Source organism: Camelus ferus, chromosome 12 (genome assembly GCF_009834535.1).
Source record: "Camelus ferus isolate YT-003-E chromosome 12, BCGSAC_Cfer_1.0, whole genome shotgun sequence".
Taxonomy (NCBI): Eukaryota; Metazoa; Chordata; class Mammalia; order Artiodactyla; family Camelidae; genus Camelus; species Camelus ferus.
Genome location: NC_045707.1, coordinates 3380070 through 3393836, shown reverse-complemented (window position 1 = coordinate 3393836; position 13767 = coordinate 3380070).

Genomic DNA, 13767 nt, shown 5'->3' with positions numbered 1-13767 from the left:
AGAATGGAGCTGAGAAATTCAGCCTCTGGTATTAGGGAAGAATTAGGGAAGAGACAATTAGGGAAGGCAGAATGGAGCTGAGAAATTCAGCCTCTGGTATTAGATAAAGGGACACTTTGACAGCCAGGGTAGGAGCTGAGTATGTACGTGCCTGCAGAATTTCAGGCCCCAAAGAGATTGCATGACTGAATGAAAGTGATCATGGTGAAACTTCAGGCCTGGTGGTGCCTGGCGGGAGGGGAGGGAGGGAAGAAGAGGAGATGTCCGCTCCCAGTCCTTATCGTGCCCTGTGATGCTGGGGAGTCAGGGTCACAGCGGGCTCGGGGCTGGGTGGGAGGAGGGACAAGAGGGCCCAAGAGATGGAGGAGCTCTGACCCAGGCAGCCGAGCCTGGGGGCTCCTCTGGAGCACGTCCTCCGGCCCTTGGAGGACCTTGTCCCTGCCGCAACGCTGTCTGGGCTGGTGGGAATCTCTGAGCACTGGAACCTTAGCACCGTGTTTTCCGAGGAGGAGCCTGACCCAGAGAGGGACCACCGTGTACTTGTTGGTGCAGAGCCAGGCTGCTTGGACTCTTCCAAACCCCCTTTCTATCTGGGTTGACCTAAGACTGGGTTTGTGGGATGTGGGCCAAGTGGGGCGGACCCTGGGCCCACAGCCTGGTGGGGACGGACTGGTGTGCTCCACAGCCGTTGTCCCCTCCACCCTGTGTGCAGAAGGCGGCCGGCCAGCCCACTTTTAGAAGCAGCAGCAGATTTGCGGGTTGTTCCCAGATCCTGAGGGTCGGGTGGAGGGAACAGGACTCGGGCCATCTGCTGCCTCCATTGTCCCAGAATAGCTACGGTCGGGAGGGGGAGCAGAGTCAGCAAGGATCAGAATTGGGATGGAGGAAGGAGGGAGTCTGGGTTTAACCCTTTGTGACTCTGTGTGGCAGGGTGTGTAGCTGCCCGTAGGCTGTCCTCAGGTGACCCTTGTGGGCCCCACAGGCAGGGATTGTGGGGAGGCGAGTTTGGACCACCCTGTCTTAGCCTTGCTGGGCCCCTTGGGCAAGTGTTATTCCCATTTTACAGGTTAGGAAACTGAAGCACAGAGAAGGAGGAGGCCTTTGGTCCAGGACAGAGGGCTTTTAGGGGCCAGAGCCAAGGTTTGAGGCTCCACAGTGGTCATCTCAGTGTGGGACAACTCTGGAGGGTCGGAGGGCCTCATCAGGCCTGGGCGGTACTCTGCTTTGCACCTCTGCCTCTTTGCCCTTGGGCAGGTGACTTCATTGTTCACTGGCCTCACCTGTAAAATACACAATGACTTCTCCATAGTGTGCTGTGTGGTTTTGAGATGCTGCACTGAAAGCTCCTGGTGCAGGTATTTGCTCAATAATCAGTATCTCCCTGCCCTCCCCGAGCTCAGTGTTCTTGGCTATAAAAGGGGGCAGAAGGCGTGCTGGACTGGCCATCACCTCCCCTCCGCCATCACGCCTGGGCCATGGTCAGTCTCTTCTGTGTTGCCACAGCTGGCATCCCCTCAGGCCCCTCACCTATGCCCACCGGTGCTGGGCACACTCGCCTCCTCGTTACTCCTGGTGGATGCGCACCCCTCTGCCTGCACCAGCTCGTCCCTCTCCCTGCACCCCGATCCCTGCACAGCTGATTGCTCTTATTAAGTGTCAGTGTCCTCTCCTAGGGAGGCCCTCCCTGATCACCCACCACAGTGCGGCTGCCTGACCGCCATCTCTTCACTCTGGGGTAGCTCTCTATGTAGCTGTAAACTTCGCAGACGTGTCTCTTGTCGGGGCATCTGCTTGCACATGTGTTTGTTGTTTGCCCCCATCTGACTGTTGGCTCAGTGATCCCAGGGACCGTGTTGGTTTTGCTCACTGCTGCTCACCTCCTGGCACAGATATTTGTGGGATGAGTAGGAAAATGGGTGAAATGGTTTTCTCAGAGCTCTGTCAGTTTTAAGATTCTTCGGAAGGTGCTAAAACCCCTCGGGGGCAAGGTGACAGAGAAGCTTTATAATGGAGGGGTCCGGCTGGAGACATTGAGCGTTTTTAAATCTCACACAGAAAGGGAAAATCTGACCATAAGTGCTCCTAATATCATGCAATTGGAAGGACATAGCTCTACCTGGGAGTCTGCTCAACAAAATAGGACAAATGTCCTACACAGATCAGCCCTCTGGATCTAAATATCAGGTTTCAGGAAATGGGGTGGGGTACAGTAGGAACGTGTTAAAGGGCTCAACCCACCAAATCAACAATCAGGACAATTCTGCAGGACAAAAGACCTGATTTCTCCAACAAGTAAAACAGTATTAAGAGAGGGAGTAAGGAATGTTAGAGGTGAAAAGAGATTTAAGAGTCATAACAATAAAATGCAATGCATGGACCTTGCTTAGATCCTAGTTCAAATGAATGGACCCTAAAAAGACATTGTGGAGAAAAATGAGGAAATTTGAACACAGACTCTATATTAAATGGTATTAAGAAATTACTAATTTTATTAGGTGTGATGAGGTTACTTTTTTCAGAAATGTTCTAATGTGGGAGAGATACATCTGAAATATATATGGATGAAATGATATACTGTCCAGAATTTTCTTTAAAGAGATGCTTGGGAGGAAGGAATGAAATAAGGATGTTAAAATGGGGATGGCTGTTGAAGTGGGGTGATGGGCACGTGGAGATTCATTATGCTATTCCCTTTACTTTGGTGTGTGTTTGAAATTTTCCATAGTAAAAAGTAAAATTAAATAAATGAGAGGGCCTGTGGATATTCCATTTTGCTGGCTCTGTCCCTCCTCCTTCCCTTTTTCAGTTTCTCCCTCCTGTCCCCTCCTCCACGCCCCACATTCAGTCCCGGAGAACTTCAGTTCTCATCAGACACTTCGGTCCTGACTCTACTTCCTGTTTCCCCCAAACACCCAGAGAAAGGAGAGGCAGACCTTGACCAGAAGCTGGCCCCTGCCTGATTTGCATTTTGCCTGTTTCCTGGTTTCCCTGAGGCCCATCCTGGTTTCTTTTCGTTCTAAGCAATTGTCCCAGCAGCTTTGTAGCCCACCAGCACTTCCCTTGGGCACAGTCACTGGGCAGATTCCTCTGCCCACTTACCACTCTCCCCAGTTATCCATCCAATAAAAATGTACTGCTCACCTCTTCTTGTGTGTGTGGGGGTGTGGGTCCCTGTGTTACAGGCTACACAGGGGAGTCAGACACAAGCCCTATCCTCATGAGGGAGCTCAAATCCCACTTGGAACAGTATTGAAAACGGCATATCATGTAGATGATGAAATGTGACCATGGGGCAGAAGAAGGGAGGACTAAATTCTAAGGGGTACGCGGGGCAGTAGGAATCAGGAAGGTCTGGGTCTTGAGCCACAAGGAAGTCAGAAGGAACAGAATGCATTACATACTGCCTTGCAGATAGGGCTAGGGAGACCCTCAGGAGAGATATGAAAGTTAGCTGTGGGTATGAGTACTGTCTTCATGTGCCTACTTGTCTCACCTTGCAGGCTAAAGGTGAAGAAAGTACCTGGCACAGCGTCCACATAACACAGAGGGAGTAGTTTCCCTCCTTCCCTCCTTACATCTCCTCCTGAATCACTTTGTAAATTCCCCCTGAGCAGAGACCCTGCTTGATGCATCTCTGTGCTTCCTAGTCTCTGGCACAGTGCTTGGCACGTAGCGGGCTCTTCATGAAGACTAATGAGTATGTAGGTGAGTGAGTCAATCTCAGGCTAGTACCAGCTTGGCTGTATTAGAATGACAGGTTCTTGGTAGAAACAGATTCCAAAAGCCCCATCTTAGATCCTCAGAACCCAAGTCTCCAAAGAATGGGCCAGGGAATCTGCATTTTTACCTGATTTCCCAAGAGGCTCTAAGTTGCTGCTGTGTTAGAGAACAAGGTGGGATTTGAGGTGAGTTCAGCACCATGGACAGAAAGCCACACTGCTGCGTCTGTCTATTCTCCTTCCAGAGACCAGCTGCGGCAAGGGCACTCTGGGTGTATGTGACGGAAGTTCATGGTCTAATTCTGATGGAGGCCATGTGATACCTGTGGCCTTGGTCCGCTTGTGACTCAGCCCTCGTCTGAGCTTCAGGAGGGAATTTCCGGTGGGCACCGGTCCTGCGGTGGGAGACAGCTTTGACTGCACAGGGAAAGACAGGATAATAAATCTCTCCTCCATTTCTTTTATAAGTTGTAAGCGACCCCCATACTGTGCAAGCAGGAAAGCATGAAGCCTGAGCCAGTGTGAACAAATTAATCCCCCAAACGTGGTTTGAGCACCTACTGGGTTCACGGGCTGTGCTGATAGCCAAGGGGCACCTCGGGACGAGTGGGATACAGCTGCCGCCCCAAGGAACCCACAGCTTGTCAAATACAGTTCATTGACTATGAGAAAGGAGAGTGGCCTTGAAGATAACCAGACCCGGAGTCAGTGAATGTGTTTACTGGAGAGGCAGCCAGGGGAGTGGAGAGAACAGATATGTGACAGAAGAGGCTTCCTGGGTTTGAGACGTGGCCCTGGCACTGACTAGCTGTGTGGCCTTGTGCTTGCTGTTTGGCTTTCAGAGCCTCAGTTTCCTGATCTGAGAAATGAAAGTGAGCACATCCTCCCACCCCCAGGACATTTGTAAAGAAAGTGCCCACTCAGCCTGGTTCCAGGGATGCAGCCTCATCACCATTCATTCACTCATAGACTCCACATTTATGCCAGGCATGGCGACAGGCACTGAGCAAGAGAGCTGGCACGCATGGATCTTATATTGGGGGGGTGGGTAGGGCAATATTTCTGGCCCCCAGCGAGACTATATTTCCAGCCTCCCTTGAAGTGAGAGGTGGCCATGTGTCTGAGTTCTGGCTGTTGAATGTGCCCCACTTGCAAGCCTGGCCCATAAAACCCGCCCCCACAAGATGATCTCTCTCTACCCATGTCGCTGGCTGTTTGGCTGAGAACTTTGGGTTACAGGAGCCTGGAGATGGGAGGGACCCAGGTCCCAGAATCTCTTTGTGGAAATCTGTCCACCAAACAGCTGCACTGAATTGTTAGAAGAACCAGAAACAAGCTGGTGTTGATGAGTCCCTGGGTTTTGGGGTGTTTGTTATAGCCCTTAGTCTACCCTGACTAGTACAGGGAGATACAACGAACAGTTAAAAACAAGCAGGAGTTCCAGAAACTGAAGGAATGATGAGGGCCACACACAAGAAAGAGACAGCAGTTTGGAGGACATACTTTGGATTTTTAACGAAATTCTTCTAAGCTTAACAAATAAACCTTTAGCCCCTCAATCGTCCTGGTTTGAAATTCTCTAGCTTTGGCCACATAACTTCCTTCTCAAGCCTCCTGGAACCCCATCTTGCATGATACATACACTCACCACTCCACCTTCTGGATTTTATTTCAAGGACCTGCTGACTAGATTTGTCTTTCATTTGGCCCTGCTGGTTTGCAAACCTGTCTCTTCATGCTACGTAGTTCCAGCGACCTTTCTCTTTCCCACCCATATCTGGGCCTTCTGGGAAAAGGGGCTCCAGATGGACCTGTGTTCCCATCTCTCCAGTCCATTGACCAGACCCCACCCCCAGCTTTGTTTGGGATTCAAGTAAAAGTAGATTTGCACTTTTAATGACTTTACAGAGGCAGGACACAGATCATGAGAGTGAAAACATCCAATTTACCAGTTGGTTTGCAAGAGACATTTATGTAGTCCAAATCTGTTTTGTTTCTGTCTGATTATTTTTAAATTAAATTGAAATAAATTCTAATACATAAGTAATGTGTTTACTGTTCCATTTACCCACTGTTGCATAACAAGCTACCCTAAAACTTAGTGCCTTAAATAGTGACACCACTTATTTTGTTCATGAATCTGTAGTGTGGGCAGGGCTTGATGCGACAGCTTGACTCTACTCCACTGGGTGTCAGTCGGGGTGGCTCTGGCTGGAGCTAGGATCATCTGAAGGCTCTCCCACGTGTCTGATGCCCAGGTGGGGAAGAGTCAAATTGCTGTTTTTGTTCTATGAGGTCTTTCTGATGTGACATTGCAGGGTAGCTGGACTTCCTACCTGCTGGGTCAGGGCTCCTAGCCAATAGAGTTAGGTATAGGCTGGGTTGCCTCTTATGACTCAGCTTAGGAAGTCAAGCAGCATCAACCAAGGCCGGGCCAGATTCAAAGACAGGGGATTTAGACTCCCTACCCCTGCCTTTAAAACATTACATTATTAATTTAAAAAATTGTATTGAAATATATATATAACATAAAAATATGCCATTTTAACCATTTTTAAGTGCATTTCAGTGGCACTAATTACTTTCACAATGTTGTGCAACCACCACCCAAACTTTTTCATAATAGTTAAGCATAATGTTTTCAAGGTTCCTCCATGTTGTAAAATGTATCACAACTCCATTTCTTTTTATAACTGCATACTATTCCATTGTATGTATATGTCCCATTTTGTTTATCCATTCATCCATCCATGGACTCTTGGGTTGCTTCAGTCTTTTGACTATTGGGAATCATTCTGCTATGAACACAAGTGTACAAATATTTGTTTGCATTCCTGCTTTCAATTCTTTTGGGAATATACCAAGGAATGCAGTTGCTGGATCACATGGTAATTTTGTATACATTTTTTTTTTTTGAGGAACTCACATTCTGTTTTCCACAGCAGCTGTGCCATTTTGCATTCCCATCAGCAATGCACAAGAATGAACTTCTCCACTTGTTTTTTCTGTGTGTTTTTAAATAATCATCATCCTAATGGGTACGAAGTGGTATCTCATTGTGTTTTTGATTTACATTTCCCTAATGATTAGTGATTTTGAGCATCTTTTCATGGGCTTATTGGCCATTTATGTATCTCCTTTGGAGAAATATCTTTTCAAGTTCTTTGCCCAGCTTTTAATTGGGTTATTTTTGATGAGCCCTCATTCTTTTTTGCAACCATATATTGTTTCAAAGGAGAGTTATACAGTTTCTTTTATTAACTAGCCCTCTATTAATGGAAATTCAGGTTGTTTCCAGTCATGTGCTAGTCAAGCAATGCAACAATGAATTTTCTCATACATATGTTTTTATGCTTATGTCTGAGTATATTGGAGGGTAAATTCCTAGCAGTGGAATCAATGAATTAAAGAGAAGATGCATTTATTATTTAGGTAGATACTGTCCAATTGCTCTTGAGAGAGGATGTAATGATTTATATTCTCTGTAGCTATGTAAGAGAGCAAGGTACAGCTTTAAAACTAACACATATGTTTTCAGGATTTCTTCTTCCTTGGGGACGCTAATCTGACATTTCCTAATACCGATTAAAATGTTGGCATAACACTGCCCTCTGTTATGGGATTTGCAAATTATTGCATGTGCTCATAAAATGGAATTAATATTGAATAACTTACCATCAACAGAACTAATTTTTGACCCTGTGCTATGACAAATCTATTCATGTTTTATGTCTAAAAATCCACTCAAAGTTTTAAAAAAGCTGCTACTTCAATACTATTAAAATGCTCTAAAAGTAGACTCGATCTCAATGAGTATGCCAATCTTTCCAAATAAGATAGAATTATTTTCATCAGTTTTTTTTTTCCCCAGAGGTATAGCCATGAAGATTCGCAACTAGAAATTCTTTTCTCTTATCAATGGTATCTAACAAGATAATGGAACAACTCACATATCAAATGTTAACTCAACCTGCACTTTCTCGACCATGTGTGGATTTAGAAGCAAACAGCACCCCTTTCCAAAGCCAACACCAAACCCCTCATTCCTCCAACTTCTAACTAAGAAAGTAACTGAAAGTTGTTGTAGGCAAACCAAGATCCAATTAGAACAGATAAACAGATTGTAGCCACACTAACTACATTATATTAATATATGTTCATAATTAACTAGACACAATTTTCAAGAAGAAGGGGATTAAACATTTTTTTTACAATTTTTTTTCCTTCTAGTTTATTGATATACAATTGACATACAGCATTCTATATCTGAGGGGGATAATTACGTTTTATTTATTTAGTTTTTAATGGAGGTACTGGGGATTGAACCCAGGACTTCATGCATGCTAGGCACACACTCTACCACTGAGCTATATATACCCTCCTCCAATCAGGAAGAGGATCTTTTAAGGGAGAAAACTCCTGTAAACGAAGAACTAACTTGTAAATCAACTCAGGACAGCAAATTCTAAATGCTCTGCACAGCAACTAATGTAACATTTATACGAACTGATAATAAAGACATACGCCAAATAAAACATGTTGCACAAGGTGAATAAATGAGAAATAGTGTGTTAAAACTATAGTAAATACACATTAACTTTATGCTATGTATCCATTTAGAAGCTAGTGTACATAAATAATAGCTCACTCCTCTTTCCTTGCATGTTACCTTTGAGTCCATCTACTCCAACCTCTTACCCAGCAAAGAACTCCCAGGTCACCCAAGCACTGCTTGCTTCCTCCAGTGATGGTGATTTCATTATTTCAAATGGTAATGAAGGTGGCATTAGTTTATGTCACCTAATTTGGGTGCTTTGTGGTTTTTCCCTCCTCTGGGAGCTGTCCAGGACACACTGGCTTCTTCCTCAGCCATCTGAGACACATACCTGCCCAGAGATATTTTTTAAAACTCTCCAGGTGATTTCAGTGCACAGCAAAGTTTGGGACCTACTGCTCTATAAAGATCACCAGTATCTGCATAGCCAGCTCTTCATTCATGAGTGACAGTAGCATTTATTGAACATCATTTATGTTAGGTCCTGAGGGTACCCACCTGTTATTTACCTAATGCTTTTCTTTTGTACTAAAGACATTTGTTTTAAACAGAAAGTTTATACAATGGACTTGATGGCCCAGATATATCTAACATACAACAAAATAAGTCTATGATTCTTAAAATAAACAAGAATTATTGTCTACAAAGTACATTACTATCTAAAAAGTAAACTATTATCTAAAAGGTACCTTGTATGTTACTAGTGATATTCACACCACCTTTTAGGAAACAAATAATTCATTTCTGCATTTGTTCACTCATTCTTTCATTCATCCATCCCACGTTTCCTGAGCTCCTCTGATGGACCATGCTTGATGCTGGAAATCCTTTCCTGTCTTCTTGCTTTACTGTGCCTGGTATGTACATGCCATCTGGGAGCCTCCTATCGTCCCTTCTCCTGGGACAGGAATAGAGCCATCTCCAACGTCCTCTGCTCTCTGCTTCTTCCAGAAGCACCCATCTTGCTCCTCTCTTAGGCTGGCAGTCCTGGAGGTAAGTGTGTGTGGGGGGTATGTATACAGGGTACTGTTGCCTAGACCCTCAAGTTGGAGTCCCAGTGTGTAGTGTAGACTGTCACCACCAGGGGGCACTCCTGCTTCATTGCTGGCTTCTTGCCCAGGCCAGGGCCAGTGGGCCTAGCCTGAAGGTTAGGATGCCTGCGGTGCTGCTGGGGGTGGGGGTGGACAGCAGGGGGTGGGACAAGGCCGGGCTTGGGAAGGGCCTTATGAGACAAAGGGTCATGAAAATAGGCTTCCTGCACTCAGATTCTAGGAAATTTCCCCTCCTCCTTGTTAGGGGAAAAGAGCATACCGTACATCTTTTTACCAGGCTCAGTGACACAGGAGCAGCACGGGCAGCAGCCATCAATTAAATAATCTTGCCATTTGGTGAAGGCCATGTGCGGATGCTGAGTCCACCATGAGCATCAGACAGTGTGCCTCTGGCCGATTCTGAACCTGCCCTGTGCTTCAACACTTTGCTGGTTCTTTCCAGGGAGAGGCGAGGGCCAATGGGTCAATGGGGGCCTCTCCTCAGGACTAGGGCTACCCTGATCCTCACCCCCAGTTAGGAAGACCAGTCTGGGTGGACCAGGCCTTCTGCAACTGTTCTTCCCCTGAGCCTCAGTTTTCCCTTCTATGAAATGGGACTGAACTCATTTCTGCCCTGCCTGCCTCTCTTGGGAGCATGGATGTGAAAACTGCTGCAAACATCTGAGAATAGGCTTAAACAGAAACAAGGAAATCTAACCCAAAATGGAACCTGACTCCCCCCTCCCCACCCCTTCCTGCTTTGGAATTTGTGCCAATTTGTAATCTGTGCGAGTGGGTCTGTGGATGCCTTGCTGGAGCTGGTAATTAGGTGTGGTGGTGGCTCCTGCTTTGCCCTCCGATGACTCTTCTCTAATTGCTCTAATCTGAGTTTTCACGCACTTGCTGGAAAACGAGAAGAGCCTCCAGCTCCACTGAGGAGGGAAGATGTGGGGAGCGAACCCCAGGCAAGGGAGGGGGAGGCTTGCCGTCCAGCACCTACTATCTGCAGCCCTGGTCCTGGGAGCCGTGGTAATGGAGGAAGTATGGGAGGGTGAAGGTTCCCGGGGGGCCTGAGTACCTGGGAAAGGGGGTAGGGGAGGAAAGGGAACCCTGGTTGGGTTTGGCTCCCAGGGAGAAGACTCTGGGGGCAGAGAGACCCCAGGGGAGCAGGTCTGTGGGTGAGCGTTTTCTGTGCACAGGTCTCCCTTGTTTCTGGGAGTGTGCAGCTGTGGCATTTTCTGAGACAAGACAATTACCTGTAGTCTCTCTGGCTTTGTCTTGCCTTTGGGAGGACAGTTCAGTGCGCGTCTGCGTCTGGTGTGTTGTCTCTGGCTATGTTTTGGTGCGTGTGTGTGTGTGTGTGTGTGAGGGAAGGAGGGCTGATGTTACCACTGGTAGCTGCTAGCTGTGTGGGATTCAGCTTCCAGCCCTGCAGAGTTTCCTTGCTGAGCCTCTGGGAACCCCACCTTGGGACAGAGGTGGCTGGTGCAGCTAGGGACGGGGATGGTGCCAGCCTAGATAGCAGCTTAAGCCCCTACTGCTGGGGTAAAGCGATTATGTGCATGTGTGTGTGTGTGTGTGTGTGTGTTCACACGCTCATGGGCTTGCGTAGGTGGATGAGACTGAGCTTATGGCTTTTAGCGGCTGCAGAATCCTCAACCACCCCCAAGAAGGTCCAAAAATTTGCCCATGGCGTTTCCCTCCCTCTCTTCCCTTGACATAATTCAGTACCCCTGGCTGACCTGGATACGTGCATTTACTCCAAGATGCTTTGCTCTTAAATTGCTTCTCCTCCTAGGGGTTCTCTGGCTCTAATGGTAGAATTTGTCAGTCAGAAGAGAGAGAGTTTGGGATGTAGGGCACTTCCTGATGCTGCCTTAGTGACACGGACAAATTGAGATTCTTGACCTAGTGCTTGACAAATGAATCGCGGATAATCACCACTTAGTTTTACTTGCATAAACCTAAGCAAGAGGAAAAGCTTTGGGCTCTTCCTCCTGGTGCCGGGAGACACTCCACCAGGTTAATTACGATCAGAGCAGCGAATGTGGAGTCAGCAGATGAAATGTTCCAAAACTGGTTGAGGAAATTGTTTCCTACAGCAAACATACAATTAAGAAAGTTCTCAACATGAACGTGTCAACAGTGGCTGATATGTAGAAGCTCCTCCTGTGTATCAGGCATCAAACTCTTCCCAGGTCAGCTCTGTAACCCTCACGGCCACCTTATGGTGTCCATTTTACAGATGAAGACACTAAGGCACGAAGAAGGTAAGGCATTTGCCTTGAGAGTACACAGTTCATGGAGCAGGGACTTGAACCCAGGCTGTCCGGTGTCCTAGCCCAGTATCCAGCTGCTATGCCCTGAATTGTAGGACATTCCTGGCCTCAGGGTGGATTTCATGGCTCCCCATCTTGTAAGCGACCCAGGCAAACCTCCCGTTTCACAAGGCAAAGACAGGGGAGGGCAAATTTAAAGGAGACTTGTACCCTACCAGGCTAGTATTCGTTTTGATTGCTTGTTTGCTCTTTGCCTCCCCTTTACCTCTACAAGAGATACGAGGTCCAGCCGAGTACTCTGCTGTCTCACTGCACTGTGACCACAGCTCCAGCTCCAGTGCTCTGTGCGGAGCCCTACTAACTCTGGGTTGTGGGTCCCCTCCAGGGCAGGCCAAGGCTGATTCACAGTGTCTGGGAGCTGGGATTTGAATACTTTCAGGCATCATGAATATCTGAGAGGGAGGCAGAGCGGCTGGGGGTGCAACTGTAAAACTGGGGTGCAAGAGGTGGAGGTTGCGCAGTGATATCTCCCTCACAAGGCTTTTGTGTTTGAGTGAGGGATTGCTTCTCATTGCTGATAATAGAGACTAGAAATAACAGTGGCTTAAACCAGATTGAGGCTTATCTCCCTCTTACATAAAGGATGTCAGGAGGTACGCATTTAGGACCGGTGAGGGGCTCAACAAATTCATTAGGAACCTAGGCTCCGTCTCTTTCTTAGTCCCACCAACCTTAGCATGTGGCTTCCATCCTCAGGGGCACCTCATGCTCCAAGATGGCTGCTGGATCTCCATCATTACATCTACTACCTGGGTGGGGTGGGCACAGTCTGGCACAATGTTCCCCTCTGTCCCACGTAACAAGTTACACTCATCCCTTATTGGCCTCTTCTGTCTCCAAGGGAGGCTGGAAAATGGAATCTTTTGGCTGGACCCAAGTGAGTATTTACTACTAAGGTAAATAGGAGACAGGAGATTATGCCTCTGCCACAGAGTATAGAAGAGTCCTGTGACCTTACTCCCAAGGTGAAAACCATCTCTTTGTCCAGGTTCTGTGACTGTTCAAAACAAACCACCAGAGAAGGTGAGGGGAAGGAGACCCAGCAGGAAGTTCCAGGACCCAGGCCCTCCAGGGTCCAGCTATTTTGGGGTTTTATTTCTCCTTTAGTATCTGTGGCAGTTCCAGCCATACGGAAGGGGGTTCTGCTAGACAACCATGGAGGGGTTCTGGAGGGGAGAGGGAGAAAGCCGCCAAGAATGATGTTCTGTGTCTTGCAGGTATGTTCCAGAAGAAATTGTGATGACAGTGGTGATTTTGTAACTTGGCACTGAGTTGGGGGGTCCAGGTGGTCCACCTGGGAGGGCAGGTTGGGGTATCCTGGAGTCATGAGGATGTGGGTGGCCAGCAGAGTGTGGCCCATCTCAGAAGACCTCCTGACACTCTCCAGCAGGCCCAGCCAGCTCCAGGTGACCCAGGCCCAGGGACCAAAGGACAGTCCCACTGGCTACGTAAGGAGGGTTGATGCTCATCCTTCCAATATTTGATACTATCAGTCTTTTTAAAATTTTGGCCACTTGTTGGGTGTGAATTGTAGCTTATTGTGCTTTCAATTTGAGTATCTCTAGTAATCACTAATGTGGAGTATCTTTTCATGTGCAAATTGGCCATTTTGATATTCTCTTTTGTGAAGTGCCAGTTCCTATCCTTTGCCTATTTAACTGTGTTTTTTTCTTATTAATTGGTAGGAGTTCTTTATATATGCTGGATACTAGTCTGTGTATTGAATTATCTTTTCTGCATCTGTGGATTGGCTTTTCTTTCTCTTAATGGTGTCTTTGAGTAGAAGTTCTTAATTGTAATGAAGCCCAATTCATAATTTTTTGTAATATTGTTTGTGTCCTGTTTAAGAAAGCTTTGCCCCCCAAAGGGGTCTTTTTAACACATGACTCCATCTGGTCTAACCTCATCTGGCTTCTCTCTCTGCCTCCTCATCCCCTATGAGGAGTGTCTCCCAGGAGCAGGGGGCGAGGAAGGCAGAGATGGAATGGGAGATCCGTGGGGAAGGGCAGAGTTAAAGCCTCCCCAGGACACGAGATCTGTGTCCCCCGCCCCCTTCCTTCCCCTGTGCGGATTTGGGTTTATGATGGGCTGCAAGATTAAAGCCAAAGAGATTAAAAGATTAC